General features: G+C 41.6%; 1 long non-coding RNA gene across 1 annotated transcript in view; it reads right to left on the reverse strand.

Annotated features, from left to right (window-relative positions):
• Positions 1–22,406, reverse strand: part of LOC112396798 (uncharacterized) — a 54,774-nt gene that overhangs the window by 4,762 nt on the left and 27,606 nt on the right. Inside the window, exon 4 of the long non-coding RNA XR_003002652.1 lies at positions 7,281–7,407. This is a non-coding gene — a long non-coding RNA (uncharacterized LOC112396798). The remainder of the gene's footprint in view (positions 1–7,280; positions 7,408–22,406) is intronic.

Raw genomic sequence — 22,406 nt, forward strand, 5'->3', positions numbered from 1 at the left:
CCTGACTGAAGTGTGCCATATTTCCTGTTAGGACCCTGACTAATGCAGAGCCTTACTTCCATTGCCTTTAAAATGGAGATAGCAACACCTATATCACAGGATTGCTGTCAGAATTTAAACGAGACAAGTTAAATAAAAGTATCCAGCAATGTCTGGCACAAAATACATGCTGAATTAGCTCCCTCCTCGTTTTTTCTTTCTTCTTCAAAAGCTATTTTTTTATTTTTGGGTTTGAGTCCTAACATTGTGACTTATGAGCTAAATAATTTTCAACAAGTGCTTTCACCAATCTGAACCTTAGTTTCCACATTTGTAAAATGGAGTTCATTTAACAAATTCATCCTACTAAAATTAACAAAGCTTCTACTATGTACCAGGAACTGTTCTGAGCAGTGATTTAAGACTATCCGTCTTGCCTGTGTCACAGAATTATTGTAAAGATCAAAACAGCAATGAGTCCTTAAATACCACAAACTTCCAAAACTCACCCAAGATGAAATAAACAGTCCTATTATCATTAAAGAAATTGAATCTGTAGTTGAAACCTTCTAAAAAAGAAATCTTCAGGCTCAGATGATTTCACTAGCAAATTCTATACAAAATTTAAAGCAGAAATAACACCAGTTCTATACAATCTTCCAAAAAATAGAAAAGGAGGAAATGTTTCCCAACTGATTTAATGAGGCAAGCCTAATACTGATACCAAAATCAGACAAAAACAGTTCCAAAAGAGCAAGCTACAGACCAATATCCCTCATGAATATAGACATAGACATCCTCAACAAATATTATCATATCAAACCTAGCAATATATAAAGAAATAATACACCACAATCAAGTGGGGTTTATTACAAAATTACAAAGTTGGTTCAATAACAGAAAAATCAGTCAATGTAATCCACCATATTAGCAGTCTAAAGAAGAAAAACTACATGATTAGAGGCACACCTTGGAGATATTGTGGGTTTGGTTCCAGACCACTGCAATAAAGCAAATATCACAATAAAGCAAGTCACATGATTTGTTTGGTTTCCCAGTGCATATAAAAGTTGTATTTATACTATACTGTAGTCTATTAAGTGTGCAATAGCATTATGTTTAAAAAAATGTACACACCTTAATTTAAAAATACTTTATTGCTAAAAAATACTAACCATCATCTGAACCTTAAGTGAGTTCTAATCTTTTTATAATAATAACATCAATCACTGATCACAGATCATCATAAAAAATATAATAATAAAGAAGAAGATTGAAATATCACAAAAATTGCCAAATGTGACACAGAGACACAAGCGTCCCAAGTGCTGTTGGAAAAATGGCACTGATAGACATGCTCAATGCAGGATTGCCACAGATCTTCAGTTTGTAAAAAAATGCAATATCTGCAAAGCACAGTAAAGCAAAGAGCAATAAAATGAGATATGCCTGTATATCAATCAATGCAGCAAAAGCATTTGGAAAAAAGTCAATATATATTAGTAATATAAATTCTCAGCAAATAGGAATAGAAGAAAAGTTCCTCAACCTAATAAAGTGTCTCCAAAAAATCTACAGATAACATCATACTTCATGGTAAAAAGACTGAATGTTTTCTCCTTATGACCTGGAACAATGCAAAACATTGTCTCTCACCACCAAGTCAACATCACACTGGAAGTCTTAGCCAATGCAACAAAGCAAGAAAAATAAACAAGAAGCATAAATATTGGAAATAAATAAAATTCTATTTGCAGGCAACATAACTGTCTAGACAGAAAATCCCAAGGAATTGACCAAAAAATTTTCTAGAAATAATAAGTGAGTTTACTAAGGTGGTAGGATATAAGGTCAACATACAAAAATCAATCATATTTCTATATATTCCCAATGTTACCATTGGAAACTAAAATTTAAAAATATACACATACACACACACACCATTTACTGTAGCTCGAACAAAATGAAATATACTTATGTGTAAATCTAACAGAATATGCACAGACTCTGTATGCTAAAAACCATAAAACACTGATAGAAGAAATTTTTAAAAGATCTAAATATACAGATAGATATACTGTGTTAATGGATTTAAAGAAACAACATAGTAAAAATGTTAATTCATGCCAAACTGATCTATAAATTTAATGCAATTCCAGTCAATATTCCAACATAACTTTTTTTTAGATAAGTAAAATTTATTTGAAAAGCAAAGGAACTAAAAGAGCTAAAATAATTTTGAAAAAGAAGAATAAATTGAAAGAATAACACTATCTGACTTCAAGACTTACTGTAAATCCACACTAATCAAGACAGTGTGGTACTGACAAAGGGAAGGAGCCATAGATCAATGGAACAGACAGAGAGTCCAGAAATAGACTCACATGAATATGGCCAATTGATTTTTGACAAAGTTGCAAAAGCAATTCAATGGGGAAAAAGTATTTTCAACAAATGGTACTGAAACAATTTTACACCCATATGCAAAAATATAACCTTGACCTAAACTTCACACAAAAATTAACTCAAGGTGGATAATTGATCCAAATGTAAAAAGTAAAGCTATAAAACTTTTAGAAAAGAAGAACATAGAAGAAACTCTTCATGACCTTGGGTTAGGTAAAGAGTTCTTAGATATGCTACCAAAAGCATGATAAACTGGACTTCAAATTTTTAAAGTTTTGCTCTGTGAAAGACACTGTTAAGAGAACGAAAAGATGAGCCACAGGCCGGGAGGAAATATTTTCCAACCACATATCTGACAAAGGACTTGTATTTAATATATAAAGATCTTTCAAAAGTCAACTCTTTATCCTCCTAACCATAAGATCATTCTAATTCAACCTGCCCTCACTGAGCATGTGCTCTAGGCCAGACCTAGTGCTGGATACTTTCACATCCAGTGTCTCACTGATTCCTTATACCAATCACAATTTAGGTAGTGATCATTATCACCATTTTAGGATGAGAAAACTGAGGCATCAGTGATAAACAGAGAAAAAATAATAAGATTGATGGGAAACTGGAGAGTAAGGCACTTCAATCTTAATCCCAGATTATACCATTTTGATTTCCCATACTGAGGACATGTTATGATTCAGAGAGTTAGTAAGGGTTTTTAGAAAGAAGAAGAGTTTTCACTGAAATAAGTAGCACTCTAGGTAGGAGAAACCCGGTCATCTAAACTAAGCCCAAATTAGGGGCATTTGCCCAAGTTGTTGGCTTTCATGCCTGCAAGATACAGCAGGAGAGACATCAAGTGATTAAAGGAAAGACTTCCTGGCTGACCAGGGGCTTCCATGTTCCAATATATGGATGGGTGAGCTCATAGAATCTTTGTCTTCAGGAGAAGAGATGTTCTCAAGAGTTTCTTTCAGGTTAAGAGATGAAGGAGAATGGGGAAAGTATAACAGAGAAGTCAAAGAAAGAAAACGTACCCAAAATGCCATTTCTTCTGCCTTAGCAAGGTCAGTTCAACAGGTTATCATGCCTTCCCTCTTGCCTCCTTTCTAATTTCATTCTTTAAATCACAGATAAAGTATTTAGCTTCATTACTTTCATTAGACACAATCATTAGTGTGAATCATAGGATCAAAAAGCCCAAGTGCCTTTTGGGAAATTCAACTTAACCAGATTTTTTCTTCCTCAGTCTCATAATATGAACAGTGATGTGGTGATTTGTCTATCCAAGATCATCGACCCCTTTGCACCTTTTAAAAACCTGTCAAAACTGGTGTTGACGAATGTAGATACTGGCTTCAATTTTAAATAGACCTTATGGCATAAATAATCTAACACTAGACATGATTCTAGTAAGTAGAGGCGAAGCCAAATGGGCTACACAAGTATAAAGGCGGCCCCTGTATTAGGGAGAGTTTGAATCACATCGCATTTGTGTGAAGGTTTTCCATTTGACAGAAATAGATTTAACACAGTCCATTCAAAACAGTCTCATTGCAATTCATTGGGGGTTTTAAGAAAGGTGGAAAACCTTAAACAGGCACACTTTATTCTAAAAACCCTTTGTCGGATACCTGTACACATACAAAGACAACAGTCAATAGCAAGAATAAAGGTTTTATCTCATTTCCACAGTACTTTTTTCTTAATATACCTCCAATCAGCAATGCTCTACCTCTGGAATTCCAAGCTCAACTTGCATCTAAGCACTGTCAAATGAAAAGGAGATAATAAAATTACTAGTGTGTTACAAGGTGATTAAATTTACATAATGCCTCTGGATTTGATTAAATGCCAGATCCCCGCTCCAAAAAAAATTACCTGTAGAGGCATTAAATCTTACAGCCACACACTTCACTGCATTTACGCTTTATCCACAGAAGCTCCGGTTTATCTTAGCAGAGATTACTGCCAGCCCTCCACAGGAACACAACATGTAGGTAATGCCTGGAAGCTTATTCAGGAGAGTGGCAGGGACTCACGTAGCTGATTTTCAGAATAAATATCAGAAAAATGTGAGAGAGACAGTCATTGTACTCATCCAGAGAAAAGACCGTAGTGCAGACTCAGAGGCAGATTTTTCTACTCTACCAAAAATGGAAGGGCTTCTTAAAATGCTATCCAAATACTTTCTCCCTAAACCCAAGGCTTTCCTCCCATTAACAAACTCTGAGGAGCTCACCATGGGCTTGCTCTTCCAGGAGCACACTGGTGAGGAGTGAGGCCACAGTGTGCCAGATTTGAAATCATTCCTGTCAAATTGGTAAGACGATTTATGCATGTTCTCTCACCCTAAATATTAGCGCACGCCAGGATCGCATAGTGGGGCATTTTCTCATCACTCAGTTGCTGCACAGCCCTGGATGGCAGTCTTTGAAATAAAAACATTCACACAAACAAGTAAAAAACAACAAAAACCTATGCATTATAGTTTTAACAGGCACCAAAGCATAAGGCGCTATGATACAAATTTTGGAATACCTGTCACACCTATTGAAAAAGATTACACAAAAAAAGTGCTCTTGAACATCATTTGCCAAGCCATTGGAAAGGGGCTGGTACTGGCTCGGAAAAGAAATGTGCCTTACCGCTTTTCAATGGAACACTAAGAAAAGGGACTATAGCATCAGCATGTTGCTCACTTACTGGGTCCAAACTGCTTTCGTCGGAGAAAATTGATTACTTCTCTACCAAGACTGATGTAAACTAGTCATTCCACATATTCCTAGCTTCAGTTAACAGAGTCTTAGCTGGGGAAGTATAGAAATCTAAACTCTACCAGAGCTCTTGGTGTTGTTCAATGTTCTATACATCCATCCCTTTCAAGGGATCCTACTGTTTGCTAACACATGTGCATCAATCCCTTGCTAGTCATTCACTGAGATTTAGAGGTAGCTATGGTCTACCTACAGCCTACCTACAGTGTGCCTGCACTGCATTCAGTGAAGGTAAGACTCGGGTTTCAGGTCAATGCATTATCATTAAATCATAAACAGTAACCACAATTGTGGCAGGCAGGTTGCCTCAGCAACCTGAAACAGTACTTTAGTATATGTCTGATGGACAGTACTTACAAAATAACCTCCTAAAAAGTGCCATTATTGGGCTATTTTCCAAGCACACAACAATTTGAATATAAAAAGACCAAATTCCCAATTGCCGGCACAAAGTAAAGTCCGTAAACTAGTGGATTAACATTTTCTAAGCATTTTCTAAGCATGGCCCTTAAAAATATGTGTGAGCACAATAGATAAATAGTTGTCAAGGATACAGGATGTGTTTTAGTATTTCCAAAAACTCGTATTTCGTTAGTTTTTATAATAATCATTTGGAAGGCTAAAACTAAAATTTGTTTTCCCGCAAAATGTTTTTCTTTATCACACCGGTTTATTATGGAAGAGTTGCTGTGAGTCATGAGACTGCCTTGTTCCATTTTTCTTTAAAAAAAAAAATCCCCAGGGAACTCAGGGAATTAAACTCATAAATTTAATTTCAATATCTGGTAAGCGGTGGGGACAATTATTAAGGCAGTCATTTATGAGTACCTAGGGGAAACCCGAGTGATAAACAGTAGTCAATATGGATTCTTCAAACACAAATCATACCAAACAAAGCTAATTCCTGTTCATGACAGGATGACAAGCTGAATGGTGAAAGAGGATGGAACAAAGTTAACATATCTTAGAGACAGAAGCATCTGATGTAATTTCATCTGACATTCTTATAGGAATACCAGAGAAAGACAATAAATAGAGCTAGTAAAAGAGAAACCTAACGTAACAGCTAGAACTGGTTTAGTATAAACTCAAAGTGAATGGAACCAATGACAGGGTAGGATGAATTTCGAACGCAATACCACCCAGATCATGAACAACTACTCTCAGGTTATATCAACATGGATTGTAATCTTAGTCAATATAATCAAAATACATATAGCTACATACACTGTTGGGGAGAGAAATAAATTAAATGCATTATTGATACATTGGAGCTGTTTAAATCAATCGCATGTGTTGTGTATTATAAAGTCAAGTATTTCCCATATAGAGAATCTTCATCAAATGAATACGAATGTAACTGGAAGGTATCCGTCTGTACAAAGAGGCCACTGAGAAGCACATAGAGACTGTGATGATACAGAAGAGATTCCTCTTTGTTTAGGGGAGGGTGGTAATCCAAGGCTTCTTTTGTCTGCAGAGCAAGTCCATAAATGGTCAGACTTACCTCTCCAGTTGTATTTCCAGACCAATCGCCATTCCCCTAGGCTTTCACACCTGAAGGCTGTGTGGTCCCTCAGCCTAAACTATCTTTTTTAAAGTGCCATTAAAATGTCTTCCTGTAATAGTCTCGTCAATCCTTTAAAACCAAGCTCAAAATCTTCTTTCAAACATAATATTTCCAGATTCCCTAATTAAATTTAATTTTTCACTCCTCCAATACTCCCACAGCACCTTGTTTAAACTTCTGTATATACCTTTATTATTATCTTCCTTGTATGAGAGTGAACAGTGTACATGTTGACTTCCCTGTTAGACTGTGAACTCCTGGAGGGTGAGAGCCATGTCTTAGTCATTCTTTATCTTGTTCACAGCAGGTATTCGACAAGTATTTGTTGAATTGAATTGGATTGGGACTGGAATAAACACATCATCTAGACATTTATTATTGCAAAAGTCCCACAATTCCAGGGCAACTGCTATTGGTTTGACCTTTCCCTTTCCAGGTTTTCAGGTTTATCTTCCCATGCTTGGAATAAAATAAAACTGAAAACCTGAAAATAAGTAAGTAAATACTCTTCCAACTATTCAATTTCTATCAGTTAAGAAATGAAAGGCATTTACCTGACATCTAGAATGGTCTTTCTTTTGGACTCCAAGGGACTTAGAAATTCCCAATTCAGTGACTGGGCCATGACGTCCAGATTCTGAATCCCCAAAACAAGAAGGCAAGGCAGTTGGAGAATCAGGACTGGAGATAAAAAAAAAAGAGAGAGAGAGAGACCAGAATAGAAATCATCTCCTAGTTACCATGTACTTTATCTTGGACACCTCATTCAGATCAATCTGAATTCCAAGAGGCAACACCCAGGGAAGGCAGCATTGGTAGGGAAAGTGGAGAACTCTGATCTGGAAAATAAAATTAAAGACCACTTCCCTCTTGTAGATTGGTGGTTTTGGTCAAAGTAGGGGTTGTAAGCCTGTGTTTTTAACTGAGGTGGAGCATGAAGAGATTAAACAAAAATGCCCAATAGCTGCTGATTCTGCCTGAGGTCTTCTAACAGTATTACACAGGAAGGACTGTGGGGCTTCGTAATGTGGGAATCCCTTTTCAGCTGGAATTGTAAGCAGGAAGCGCCTCCTCCCACCCAAGATGCCCTCCATGGCTTAGCTCCTAAGAATATGCTATTCCAGCATGCGAGAATTCAGCGCCACCCTCTTGCACAGAGCCTAGCATGCAGCACATACTCAGGAAGTGGATGTTATGGCCTGTCCTTAGAGAAGCACAGGCTCACAGATAAACTAGGGTTGCTCTGTAATGACTGGCTAGCCAAGAAGTACTTGCTGACTTAGGGAGACAGTACATGTGCTGGTTAAAAGCACAGCTTCTAGGGTCAGATGAACCTGGGTTCAAATACCAGCTCTTCCACCTACTAGCGGTGTGACCTTGGACAATGTCCTTAACTTTTCTGTGCCTCATCTATCATTTGGGAATAATTATTGCACATCCCTCATGAGTTTGTTGGAAGGATTAAAGGAAATGACACATACAAGTCTGATGTACAATAAGTGTTCAAATAAGGGTGTGCTAGAATTAGCAGTTCCTTGAGGGAGGACTCAAATTGTACATGGCCAAATGAAAACTAGTAAGGACAGAACATGTCCAAATAAGAAGAACTTTATAGTCAATGAGGCTGGACCAGAAAATATAGGCTGAAGCTGAAGGAGAAACTCTTATGAAAAGGAGGAAAGAAACTGTCATCAAGGGTTGAGACAAGCCCTGGAGGCTGGATTGGCAGCTCCCTTGAAAGTGGTCCAAGGCCAGAGTGGATAAATGGTGTGCAGGTAGGGAAACCGATCAAGCTAATTTTGATTTCCCTGAAGCATCTGCAAGCCGTTGGAATCCTTCAAGTGTTGGAATGCATAACTGGGTAACACCCTCAATATACAGAAAAGGTAAAAGAAACCTGAGGACAGTGAATGAAAATTGAGTTTATATATTCAAAAAATTGGCCATCTTTAGTGCCCTCTATAGAAAACTCATCAAAACCTCAGGGCTTTCCTAAAGTCACGTTTAACCATGCAGCCTTAAAGGGAATCAGCAGGACTGCATGTACTGACGTGGAAAGCGTGCCAAGATATATATACGTAGAAGTGAATTTACAAAACTGTTTCTAGCTCTAGCCAGTGTTTCCTGAAAAAGCATATATGTGTATGTATGAACCTATATGTATATAGTTGCATCAATGTATACATACATACACTTCTGTATGCATAGAAAAGTTCTGGAAGGATACACAAGAAATTGTTACTGATGATTATGCCTAAGGAGTGAGACTAGGGACGTGAAGGGGCTCTTCATTTCATATCCTTTTGTACTGTTTGCATTTTTACTATGAATATGTATTACATTTATAATTTAAGAAGGAACAAGACAGAAGAGAATAACTAAAACCTCAGACTATTGTACGGTGCTTTGCATGAAGTAGAGCCCAGTAAATGCTTCAATGAATGGATGAAAGTCACTCAATTGTCCCATCAGTTGGTATATGAGAAGGGAGAAAAGGATATAAAAAGAAAAGAAATAAAAGGGGGAGAATATAGAGATCACAGAAGCAGCCTGGAGCAGTTTTCACTACCTCAAAAGAGGAAAACTAGAAGGAAAGCTACCAGAGGAAGGAGCTGATGAATACCTTCCCTGCCCCAGTGGCACCTGTTGGCCAAGATTCCAATGTACTTGGCAAATACTGTCCGCAGACCTATGAGAGGGTGTAAACAGAAGGCTCTTTAAGGAGCTGATCAAAGCTGGGCTGTGCTCCAAACAGGGAAGGAGCGGATCAGAAGTTAATGTCCTCCTCCTGCCCACAAAAGATGCTTTGCCATGAGGATGCATCTCAGTAAGGAGCCCAGGGACTCCATGGAAAGTGCAGTAAAACATCCCATATTGGTAATGATATATGCCATTTGCAGAACACTACGTTCCCAAATATGAGAGTTTATTTTAAAATGTCCTCCCACAAAGAACAGTACAAATTAAAGGTAGAAAACCCTATTAGGTCATCCACTTTCTCCTAAAGGCCTAATGCAGACTATATTCTGCCATATAAATCTTAACGCTTTCAATGATGTATGAGGAGGATTTACACTAACGAATCCTAAATGGAAAACACAGGCACAAAGTGGCCAATACTGACTGCAAAGGAAAGAGAGTTACCTTTACTGATTCATCCCGAACTCTGAACTGCCAGGATGTTTTTTAATTTATATTTTTTCAAAGAGTTACAACTTCATTGTAGGTTTAATGGATGGAGCTATCAGAGTCAAGTTAGAACAAATGAACACATATGGCATTTTCATTGATCAATGCAATTTAGTATGCTCATGGCAGACAACTAAATTCCTCAGCAAATATGGGGAGAAACAGGGAGATCTGGTGAACAGCAATCCAAGTGTGCCTTTATTTTAACAAGGGCAAATACTCTTTGGTCAAGGTGGCAAGGTGGCTGGACAGTGCTGTGGCTTTCTTGCCATTAGAGAATTCCCTAGGAAAGCTAATTAGCTCTCCAATGAAACTCATTTACACTGATCATCTTCAACTCTGTGATTTAGCAGTGAGGGCCCTTATAAATATGCTTTTAAATTTCCTTTTACTTCACTTTTCAGACTCTTCTCTTTTCCTTCCTTGTGATCCAGCTGGGAAAAATAGGAATGTTTCCTAACTTTGGGACAATTACTCAACAAATGACCTATAGTAAAACCACAAGGGGAATTCAGACTTCTATTTCCTTCTCCTTTCTTTTCTTCCTTACTTATCGTCTGGCCATCTGAACGATCAGCCTGGCTGCACCACCAACTTGCTGTGTGGCCTGGAGAAGCGTCTTCTCCTCTCCAGGGCTCATCTGTACAATGAGGAGCTAGACCAAACGAGCAGTCACTTGCGATGGCGTTGACTCTATTAAGTCTGAGTGAGAGGACTCTCAGAAGTCCTTCTTGACCCCATTATCAGCCGGAAAGAGCTGGAAGCCCTCTCTAGTCAGATCCCCAACCCCTGGTGGAGGACAGCCAGCCTTCAATGTTCTCCCAGGGGAGTAAAACTTCTCTGGTGTAAAAGTGAGAGCCTTCCACTGAGGCTCTGGTTTGACCTCTCGGGGATCTGCGTCAATAGAGGTTGTACCAACCAGCTTCTGTGGCACAATAGATACTCACTTGGTAGACAGAGCAGAAACTCAATTAATACTTTGTGACTGACTGACAACTTCAGTAAAAGAACTCACAATGACCACACACTTAAGGCTCTGAATGATACTGCAACTGTCTCTGCCCTAACTACACTGCTATCTTTATGTGTCCGTCTCAGTCAGGGTTCTCCAGAGAAACAGACCAATAGGATGGATAGATACAGATGTGTATATACACATCCTGATAATATACACATGTAAATACATATATACACATATACATGTATATATAAATACACACACACATGCATATATATATATATATACATATGGAGAGAGGGAGAGAAGGACAGTATTTGAAGGACTTGTTTCACATAGCTGTAGGGGCTAACAAGCCTGAAGTTCGTAGTGCAGGCTGACAGGTAAGAAATTCAGGTAAGAATTCATGCTGTGGTCTTGAGTTCAAAATCTGCGGGGGCAGGCCAGGCAGGCTGGAAACTCAGGAAGGGTCTCTATGTTACCATCTTGAAGCCAAATTCCTCCTTCTTTGGGAAACCTCGGTCTTTCATCCTAAGGCCTTCAACTGATTGGATGAGGCCCACCCACATCATGGAGGGCAATTTGCTTTACTCAAAGTCAACTGATTTAAGTGTTAATCACATATTAAAAAAAGATTTTCACAGCAACATCCAGATTAGTGTTTGACCAGACAACTGGGCACCATAGCCTAGCCAAGTTGACACATAAAGCTAATCATCACAGTGTCCAAATGCGGCCTGCCTTTGCTGCTCACCTAGGCCACTTACCACTCTCCTTTGAATTGGGTTTACCTTGGGCTAGCCGATACTGGCCTTGTACCCTTTCCCTGGTCCCTAAATCCTGCCAGACCTTATAAGAATAATCCCTCACATTCGTTCCACTCTTCTTTTAACTGCTATTAACTGCTTCCAAAATAGCTTCAGTCTGAGCTGCTAGAGCAGCGACAGCAAGTGCCAAACAAAAAGAAGGCAGTAGCCCCTGCACTCTAGCTCAGGAAATTCCTCTCCTTCAAACTTCCCTGTGCGTCGGCTCTGCTGGCTCCCTAAAGCACTTGGCTTTGTATTCTATCTCCCCAGTCTTCTCTGGCTCCGTGTCACACCACTTGCCTTATTTCTGACCTGCTATTCCCTCACTGATCCCAATCTTTGCTGTCCACCAACACTGGGCAAGAGGTTCCATGTCTATGGCTCCCACCCAGCTGGCAAGGAAGACCGAATTGTCTGTAGGATGCATTACAGTTCTTAAAACACTTACATGTTCACTGTCCACTAACTGGCATTCTTGACACCACCCTGAGAGCTTATAAATGAGCAAAGATATTATCTCCACAGAGCCTCATTTGGCAGATGAGGAAACTGAGGTTCAGAAAGAATAAGTCCTTGGCACAAGGGCATATAGCTGTAGCCACTACGCGTGCCCCTGCTATGGGGGCTGGGATCCTGGGTTATTTCATTAAGCCAGATGCACCTTTGCAAGGAACTGAATACTACTAGGCTGACTACTAACAAGAAAAACGATCTCACCTTAGATTCACATGCAACTTTGCTTCTCAAAAGATCTCAAGGACATTTTTCACCTTTCACCTAATTCTCTCTTTCTGGCTCAAAAATTCGCAACAGCATCTCTTCTCCCTACCATAGGCTACAGAGATACAGAAATTCTCCCTCACCGTCCATCTCATACTTTTAACTTGAATTTATCCTACAAAGTCATTGACTGCAAAGTTTTATGAGGCTGTTTTTTAACTGGCACACAGTGGGTGAGTCTGGACACAGCAGTTTCCATCCTGAGGGATGGGCCCAGGTAGGAAAACCTGGCCCAAGAAATGTCCACAAAGACTTTGTAGGCTCTAACTGGAAATTGGCTGGGGTTGGGATAGACCAAGCTGGGGAGATCCAGGACCCAGAGACCAGATAGGCCCAGGAAGGCTCTAAGGGTAGGATCTCCAATGACATACGAGAGGTAGAGGCTAATAGGCAGCATCAGGAAGGCCTGGAAGTGAGTATCAGGGCAATGTCCCCACAGAGCAGATGGAGACACCTTAAGAGGGTCTTGTAATAAGCAGTAGACAGAGGTCCAGGCAAGGCAGGCAGTAGCTTCAGTGAGAGCCAGTAGCAAGCAACAAGGGGCTATGCTGGACCGCAAGGAGGAGGCATTGTGGAGTCTCAGACACAAGCTATAGAGAAAGATCTCTGCAGGCTGATGGGCAAATCCAGAGAGGTCTGGCAGTGGCCAGGTTCAGACCTGAAGACTGAAAAGAGCAGCAGAGTTCCAGTTTTCCAAGGACAAGGACACCTAGTATGAAGCCAAGGCAGGGACCTAGGCTCTCTGGTAAAAGAAGAGTGGGTAACAGACAAGCAATGAGCTCCTGGGCGTGGAGGAGAAGGCAAGGGGTTGGTCACGGGAAGATATCAAGAATCGATTTATTAGGACTGAGGCACAGAGTCTGAGAAGAACTTACAGCTACGCTGCCTCAGTGACCCTGGACCCTTTACGTCTCCCTTGAATACAGACAGGATGGGGCTCAGAGCCTTGCTGAGTGCGGCGATGGCCTACCTCTGGAGGCCACATAGGCCCAGCTGTGGGTAAAGGAGGTAAAGGAGAACTGAAGGAGCACGAAGCCAATAACCAATCTCCTTATAGGGCTTGTGGAGTGGAGACAGCACTTCCCTGACCAGAGGAAAACCTGTAAGAAAACCCCCAGTCGTACAAGTCACCACCTCCCTGATCCAGGGATCTCGTGATGTGAATCTCTCCTTCTCATTCCACAGGGTGTCAGTAAGTACCCTCCAGAACCAAAGCAGGGAGAAACTTAACCCTAAATATTCCAGAAGCTTAGAAGGGGAGAGCTGGAACAGTTCAGCTTCCAGCACTAGAAATATGCGGGACCTGAGACCCAGAATCCCTTTAGAGACCTGCCCAAGATCGCACAGTGATTTAATAACAGAGGCTGGGACTCAGGTCTCCTAACTCAGCCCGAAGTTATTTCCATTAAATCCCAAAGATGAATATTCCAACACCGGTACACATCTGAAGATAGCTTTGTGGTAGCCCAATTTCCATCCATGCCTTGGACAATCAAGCTGATTTATCTCATTTGATTTCAAAACACACATTTATAGATATAGATCAATAGGGAGTAGGGAGACTTCAGCAGCCATTATATATAATAAATTAACTTTCCTTCCATAGCCTGACTTACACTGTCATTTGAAAAATAAAGGAAATACCTATAATATGCACCTCACCACAAAGTGTGCTATATTTAGTAAATCTCAGTAGCGTGTTAATCTCAAAATTCCAGTATTTCCCTGTTGCTATAGTTATGGCATCTGGTTAAATCAGAGTTCAGCTGCTTTGGGCAACGCTAACACTGATTCCAGCCAACTTTGTGCTTTGTTTCTAATGTACTACGAGGAAAATGGGAGCAAAACACTCACTTTCCCTCCTACCCCTTCCCAGGAGCAAAGCCCCTTAGCTAGTCTGGGTTAAGCAACATATTGACACCCCAGCTAGCACCAATACAACTGGAACCAGTGAGTCCCCAGGCACTGATTTGATGATGCAAGCAGCTCCAGGTCTATAGTGGGGAGTTACTGTGCTCTGGACGTGCTAATATGCCAAAGCTATAATATGCTCACCCGGAGAGTTTTGATGCCTAGTATACAGTTGTCCCCCGGTATCCACCCCCACCCGCAGATACCCAAATCCGGGGATGCTCGAGTCCCTTATATAAAATGGCGAAGTACAGTCTGCCACTTGTATCCATGGGTTCCACATCCTCAGCATACACGGAGGGCTGGCTGTGGCTGGATGTTTGAGTGTCAATTCCTTTTACAAACATATACCATTTAAGGATTCCTGGACAGGACAAAATGTGGACTTTTAAACAGAGTCACTTTGAGCTACACAGCCTTCCATTTTTGAATTTCCATTTTGAACTCCTGTTATTTGAGAGCTTCTTTTGCTTGCCTTTCAAGACAAGTTGTCTTACGTAGGTTTCTTAGGTCTAAACACTGGGCCCATTAATGGGCTCTAACCTCTCTACATAGGCCTCTATTTCCCTTACTCTGAATAGTGACTTGGTCTCCAAATGTTATTCTGGACATTTACGGCCATCATAAACACACAGGACAGAGTATTTTCAAAGTATGACAACAAAATCAATAACATATAAATTATGGCATGGATTTGAAATGGCGGGCCATCCTTTAGGATTGAAACATAGAGTTAGGCCCATTTTTTAAAAGGGCATTTAGCAGGTTTTTTATAATCCTTTCTCTCAGATGTTAATTTTTCCGTGAACGTTTCACGGGTACACATTTTCTGGAAACTATAATCTGTATCTGAGTTTAAATGGACTTTTCAAAAAATCATTCATACACAGATACTGAGATTATTCTACTGATGTCTAAACGTATTGGTGATGGATACTTGTGAAGAAGTTCTGATAGCAGACTCTTGAATAACCCTAAAGAAGCATGTTTTCAAAATGGTCCCTCCTCCTTTCTCTGACTATCTTGGAGTGGGATGCCCTCTTTTTTTTTTTTTGCTGTACGCGGGCCTCTCACTGCTGTGGCCTCTCCTGTTGCGGAGCACAGGCTCCGGACGCGCAGGCTCATCGGCCATGGCTCACGGGCCCAGCCGCTCCGCGGCATGTGGGATCTTCCCGGACCGGGACACGAACCCGCGTCCCCTGCATCGGCAGGCGGACTCTCAACCACTGCACCACCAGGGAAGCCCTGGGATGCCCTCTTGATGGACCAACATGCACTGGTTTCTGGTAAAATGACTATAGAGCTTATGCACTGTGCTACATTCATTTCATCTGGGCTGGCAGACACAACTATGATAAATGACTCTGCCTTTGAGATTGAAGATTATCATCTGGTCATGCTGCTAAGTCCTCACTTAGCTCTGAAAGTCCGTCACAGAGACAGAACCAGGGGCAGGACATCTTCACACAAGGCCAGTGGCCCGTCTCAGTTACTGTAACTTCCACCTGGAAGCCCTCAGCTTGAGAGGGACCTAGATTCATGGGAGGTCTGCTACTGTGAACTTTTGGGGGACTACATAAATATGAAATCTGGAGATTGGCACCCTTTATTTTTTTTTCAAATAAAAAGTATCCACGGAATGCCTTCAGAGCGTGTGCCATGTCTCTAATACCCCAGAATCTTAGCAATAGCTCCCGATTTTCAACACTTGAAAACTCATGTACACTGCTCACATGTCAGGAGGCATTCTACCATTTTGAATTTCTATTTATACTGATATTGATTGCAACAGTATGATTACAGGGCATCAGTAGTTTCATCACACAATAATATGCATTATTGGCCAATTTTTCCATTCTTATTTCTAAACGTCTTACCAACATTCCCATGTTATTAAAACATTCAGTGTACAAATTCTTGCCCTAATGGGGACTTATCCTCAGTGACGTTCACATCAATTCAAAACTCAAAGTGACGTGAACTGCTAAGTCTTTGGTGAATGTGGCAGGGGTGCTTTGGAGAGCCATACAAGAATCTCAAAAACTCTCTTATATAATTACATACCCTTTGAAATATAATTCAGAGTGAAATATAATTTGTTGACAGTGATTAGAGAGAAGATAGTAAAAGACTATCCTTTATTAGCTGGCCCTTGCTTGCCTTCCAAATTAAGGGAACACATGGTATGGGAGAAAAGCACTGAATTAGAAATCAGAAGTCCTAGGTTAGTCTTTGCTCTGCCAATGACCAGCTGTGGGACATTGGGCATGTCTCTTGCCCCTTCAAACCTTACTCTTCCCGTCTGTAAAATGATGGACTTGCAACGGCTCATCTCTAAAGGCCTTTCCTACTCCAGAGTCTGTGGTTTCCTAACATTTTCATTCTGCAAGTCATAGTGAGAGTCATCTCCTGTTTTCTGATATCCATGTTAATGGTATCACTACCAACCCTAACCGATTCAAGGCTTAAGCTTCTGAAATCGTGTTACCAGACTGGCCTTTATTACCTCTTTCTCAAATACTTCCATATTATTCCTTTCCAAGTTGACTTTAATATGAGGTTCCTTTCATTGAGCTTATCTGGACCAGTAAAAAATCACAAGGGGAGAAACTGACACACTTTACTCCACAGGAAGCCGTTTGTGCCCTCCCGGATGATAGATGGGTAGAAAACAATGTCATTTGATGACCAGCTGAAGGAACTTTAAATGTTTACTCTAGACAAGAGCAGACATAGAAGTATATGAAAGCTGTTTTTAAGTATGTGAAGAGCTTTCACATTGGCAAAGGAGTAGCCTTGGCCCGACTGGCCCCAAGGAATTTAATCTAGGACCAAGCAGTAGAAGATACTAGTTGATGGATTTTGGTGCAGCCTAAAGAAGAACTTTTAATAGAATGACCTGTAGATGAAGTAAGCTGCCATGAGATATAATGGGCGCCCTGTCACTGGACATATTCAAAGAAGAGCCAGACCATCACATGTAGGGATGAAACCGAAAGGACTTAGTTAGCCTAGGATAGCTGACCTTTGCGGCCCCTTCCAACTCTGAAATTCTGTGGGCTCATTTCCACCCTCACTCCCGTCCTCCATCTTCCATCCTCTCATTTCCTCCACTTCCCTCCCCAGCCACCACAGGTAGTCCGTCAGGTCATCTAAATGCACTCCTCCTCTCTATCCCCACTGTCCCTGCCCAGGCTCAAGCCCCCATCCTTTCTCACTTGGGACTAACAAAAGAAACAGCTGGTAACTGGTACCCCAGCTTGCAGTCCCTCTCCCTCCGTCAGATTTCCACACTGCTGCCATGATAATCTAAAATTTTTTAAATTGGCAACATCACTTCCATACTTAAAGCTCTCCAGGGCCCTCCTGTTATCTTACAGGAAAAAAAATCCAAATTTCTTAGCATAGAATGTGTCTTTCAAAGCCTGTCTTTCACCTACTTTTCCAGCCACACACTTCATGCCTTAGTCAAAATGGACTCCACCTTTGTCAGAATACGCCAGGGCACTTTTGCAATTCTGCACTCTTCTGATATTTTTTCCCTCTGCTTTGAATGCCCTTCCCTCTCTTGCCTATCTGAGAAACTGCCACACAACCTTCAAAGTCTAGCCCAGTGTTCTGTAGGGATTTATCACCTCCCCAGATAGAACTAATTGCTCCTTTATCAGTATGATGCTACCATTTTCTAAATACCTCAACATATCTTACTCTCTGAAGATGCATTTGGTGAACTGTGTATGTGGCCACGTCTAGAAACAAAGAATGCAGATGTGCCCTAAATGAATTCCCAATCGACTGGATTTAATCTTCTATGTGGCATTGCTGAGTTTGTAAACTATTTAGCTTCTTCAGTAATACTTCTTTATGCTTTGGTTTCAATTCAATTTCTAGACGCTGAGGATGGAAAGGCTTTATTATTATGACTTTTTCTGAGAATTTTAAAATATTAGTTGCCAGAGCATCCTGAGGAGAAAGATGTTGTTGTGAAGAAAAATGCAAATGGCTTTGCTCATGGAATGCGGTGAGTCAGTGGCAGATGGACAGGCGTAATTTAATTTTGCAGGGTTAGACAACACAGAATGGAAATAGAAACTAGAAATGCTTTTTTCTTTCCAAACGATGAATTCCACTTCTTCCTGTTCCAGATAAAGGTCTTACTAGGTCAGGGCAGCAGGTTGAGAGCAGGTGAGAAGTAGAGAATGATGAAGCCACAAAAGGGTAGCAGAGAGAGACGATTCCAGAGAAATGAACAGAAAGCCAAAAGATGCAAACTGGTGAGCAGAGTCAGATGATAAGCCCCAAGACCTGGCAAATATCTACATTTATGCTTATGTGTGTAAGACTCACTCTGGAGGGAACCCCAAGAAGGTGGCTGTACCAGTTGCCTCTGGAGGAGGGAACTAGGGGACATAGGATCACTAGGAGAAGGGGACTTACATTTCACTTAATATGCTTATTTTATTTGCATTTTTATCATGTGTTTTCTTTTACAACAAGAAAGCATATAATAAGGATAGACGTCAGTGACTGTGAATAGTGAAAATGTTGAAGGAACAGCACAAGATACTCACAGGCCAGATAAACCAGCAAGGCTGTCCTACCTAAGCAAACAAGGCAGGCCAGAGAACAAGTCAAGGCCCCTGCCCTTGACCCTGACCCTAAGGGCAGTGCTGCCCAAATTGCAGGTACCTGTATCTATTCCCTTCCTACCTTGCTGCAAATTAATTCCGAGCAAGCCTGATCTAGATGCCTACAGGTCTAGCTGAAAATACCTTGCTGGGCAGAACATGAGGGAGGGAGCAAATGGAGTTTCCTGGCAGTGTGATGGTTAATTTTATGTGTCAAATTGACTGGGCTATCAGATGACCAGATATCTGATTAAACATGATTTCTGAGTGTATCTGTGAGGGTGTTTTTGGAAGGTATTAGCATTTGAATGGGTAGACTGAGTAAAGAAGACGGCCCTCCCCAATGTGGGTGGACATCATCCAAGCCAATGAGGGCCTGAATAGAACAAAAAGGCAGAGGGAGGTTGAATTCAATCTCTGCCTGACTGATTGAGCTGGGGCATCGGTCTTCTCCTGCCTTTGGTTCTCCGGGTTCTCAGGCCTTCAAACTACACCTCCGGCTTTATCCAGGTCTCCAGCTTGAACGTGGCAGATTGTGGAACTTCTCCTATTGGTTCTGTTTCTCTGGAAAACCGTACTACAGACTGCTTCGATAATTGGGTTCTTCAGTGTACATTATGTTCTTGCATATGCTCTGGAAAAAGGTCTGATAAAATTTTCTAAAAATCTATTGCGACAATGGTCACTTAAACAATGATGGCTACTTATGCCCTATATGTTGACTCATGCCATGTGACCAGAGTCCAGAAGCTCCGGTAATGGTGTGGTCAAGGCCAGCCCCAGAAGGAAATCACCATCACCATCTACGAAAACACCCTAAAAGAAAATGACGTACTGAAGGGAAAGGCATCAATGTCTGCTTTGAATACAAAAGTCAATACACCATTATGGAACATGTGAGGGAACTGCCTTTTTCTTAGCAATTACATGGCAGGCACTACAGTTAAAACACTCTACCAAGTTGTGATTATTACCCCCATTTTTACAGCTGAGAAAATTTAGCTCAGAGAGATAAAACTAGCAAGTAGAAGAGTCCCTTCAAAGCCAATTATGTCTGATTCCAAAGACTATGCCTTTTTTGTTCGAAGAAACTGGGATCTAGAAATCACATTCTGTGCAGGAAAAGCCAATACTGGAAGGAGAATCTACCAGAACCGATCAATAGAGCTGTCAGCTAGGTCCACCAGAAGGTGGTAGAGGGCAAGGCATGTCTGCTCAGGACAGGTCTAGGACATGGTCCCCAGTCAAGGGCTGCCAAAAATTATTCCGAAGGACAGGACATGGGCAGCAGGATACTGAAGTTCACCCATCAACAGGCTCATGATAGCTGAAGTCAAAGGTTAACAAGGGAGAAGACCAAACATTGATGTGAGAGGTACCACCTTGCAGCTCCAGACATCAGAATGACCCAGGGATAAACAGAGGCAAGCATAATCTGGCTGGCAAGAAAGGGGTTGGACTGGGCCCAGATGTTGGCTCTGCCCCCATTGTTCCTTATGGAACTGGATCATGGCCCGGCTTGGTAAAGTCTTAGGGAGGGCTCTAACAATAAAAAAATGACATTCGGGTGACGTAAGTTTATCTACATGTTCAACTAATACACCACCACCATTCATTCATGTACTTAATAAACATTCATGGAGGTGCTATTATATACTAGGCATCATGGCAACACCAGGGACAATGACACAGTCCCTATCACCACCTGTGTGGCTCAGAGTTGGGCATTTTGGGGACACTCAGTGCATTTGGAATGATTCTTTCAATATCTGCCTTCACCTGGGAGAGCCGTGTATGTCGGGAGAGACATGTATCTGGGAGCGGGAAGGCAGTTGGAAAATCAAAGATTACAGTAAAATATGATAAGTATAATAATGATGGAGATAAGCCAGGGGTAGGGGTGGCTAAGGGAGTTCAGAGGAAGACATCTAAATCCAACTGGGATAAGGACGGTCAAGAAAAGTTTTCCAGGAAGGAGGGGCTCCTCACGCTGAATTCTGAAGAATAAGTCGAAGTTAGCAAAATAAAGAAGAGGGGGAACTGTCCCAGTGGATGGAACAGCAATGCCAGTATTCTGACTGAACAAGCCTAATAATTAGTAACCACTTAGCAAACCCTCATCTCAGCCAAACAATTGGATTTGAGCCGATCAGAATGATGGAGGCCGCTGCGGTGGACACGAGGCTGTGCACCATGCCCTGTGAGCATGTGCTAGCCAGCAGAGTTGGCTGGTTTTTCTGGTGCAATATGGAACACTGAGCAAGGGGTAGGGGGCGTCACAGGAACTCTCCAGGAGAACACAGGGGAACAACCCTACGCTCTCTGCCGCTTAGTTATGAAACAGCAGTCCTGTACAACTCAACAGGCTTTCTAGTCATTTCTTCAAGGTGGCCTGGATTGTTTGTTGACCAGTTTGCTCCCTGCTCCAATGGCGTACAATCTTCTCAAGGAGAGCAGCTCTGTCTGTGGTGTTAAAGACATCTGCCAAGTCATTGCTATTTCTTTCACTGAGAAGTGGAATGTAATCACCTCCCCTTGAATCTGGGTTGGCCCTTACTGTCTTACTTGGCCAAGAGAATGCAGTGGAAATGACTTTCTGGGACATCAGAGGCTGGGTCATAAAAAGCCATGAATCTTCCACCTGGAGCACTAGAACACTAGCTCTTAGAGCCCAGAGTTTCTACATAAGAACACCAATCGTTGGGCTTCCCTGGGGGTGCAGTGGTTGAGAATCTGCCTGCTAATGCAGGGGACACGGGTTTGAGCCCTGGTCTGGGAAGATCCCACATGCCATGGAGCAACTAGGCCCGTGAGCCACAACTACTGAGCCTGCGCGTCTGGAGCCTGCGCTCCGCAACAGGAGAGGCTGCGATAGTGAAGAGGCCCACGCACCACGATGAAGAGTGGCCCCCGCTCGCCGCAACTAGAGAAAGCCCTCACACAGAAACGAAGACCCAACACAGCCAAAAATAAATATAAAAATAAATAAATAAATAAAAGATTACTATTAATGAAAGAAAACCCGACATCTCAAGTTAATGAATTTAGTACTTTGAAGAAAAGAAAAAGAACACCAATCGCACTGACACCCCACGCTGGGCGTAGGTGCTCTGGCTGACAGGGCCAGCTGAGCCTAGCCTTCCAGCCATCCGCCAAGGCACCAGACATGAGCAAAGCTGTGGTGATGGGCTCACGAGACCAGCCCATCTTCCAGCTAAATACCGTTGAGTGATCTCTGTCAATGACAAGAATCACCCAGCTAAGCCCTGAATGAATTCCTGAATTATGGAATATCGTAAAATGGTTGTTGCATCGAGCCACTAAGTTTTGAGGTTGGTTTATTGCATGGCAATACATAGTCGACCCCTAGCCCTCTGGTATATATTCGTTGACCAAAGGAATGAGTGC

The sequence above is a fragment of the Neophocaena asiaeorientalis genome, unplaced genomic scaffold, assembly GCF_003031525.2.
Source record: "Neophocaena asiaeorientalis asiaeorientalis breed wild unplaced genomic scaffold, Neophocaena_asiaeorientalis_V1.1 scaffold823, whole genome shotgun sequence".
Taxonomy (NCBI): domain Eukaryota; kingdom Metazoa; phylum Chordata; class Mammalia; order Artiodactyla; family Phocoenidae; genus Neophocaena; species Neophocaena asiaeorientalis.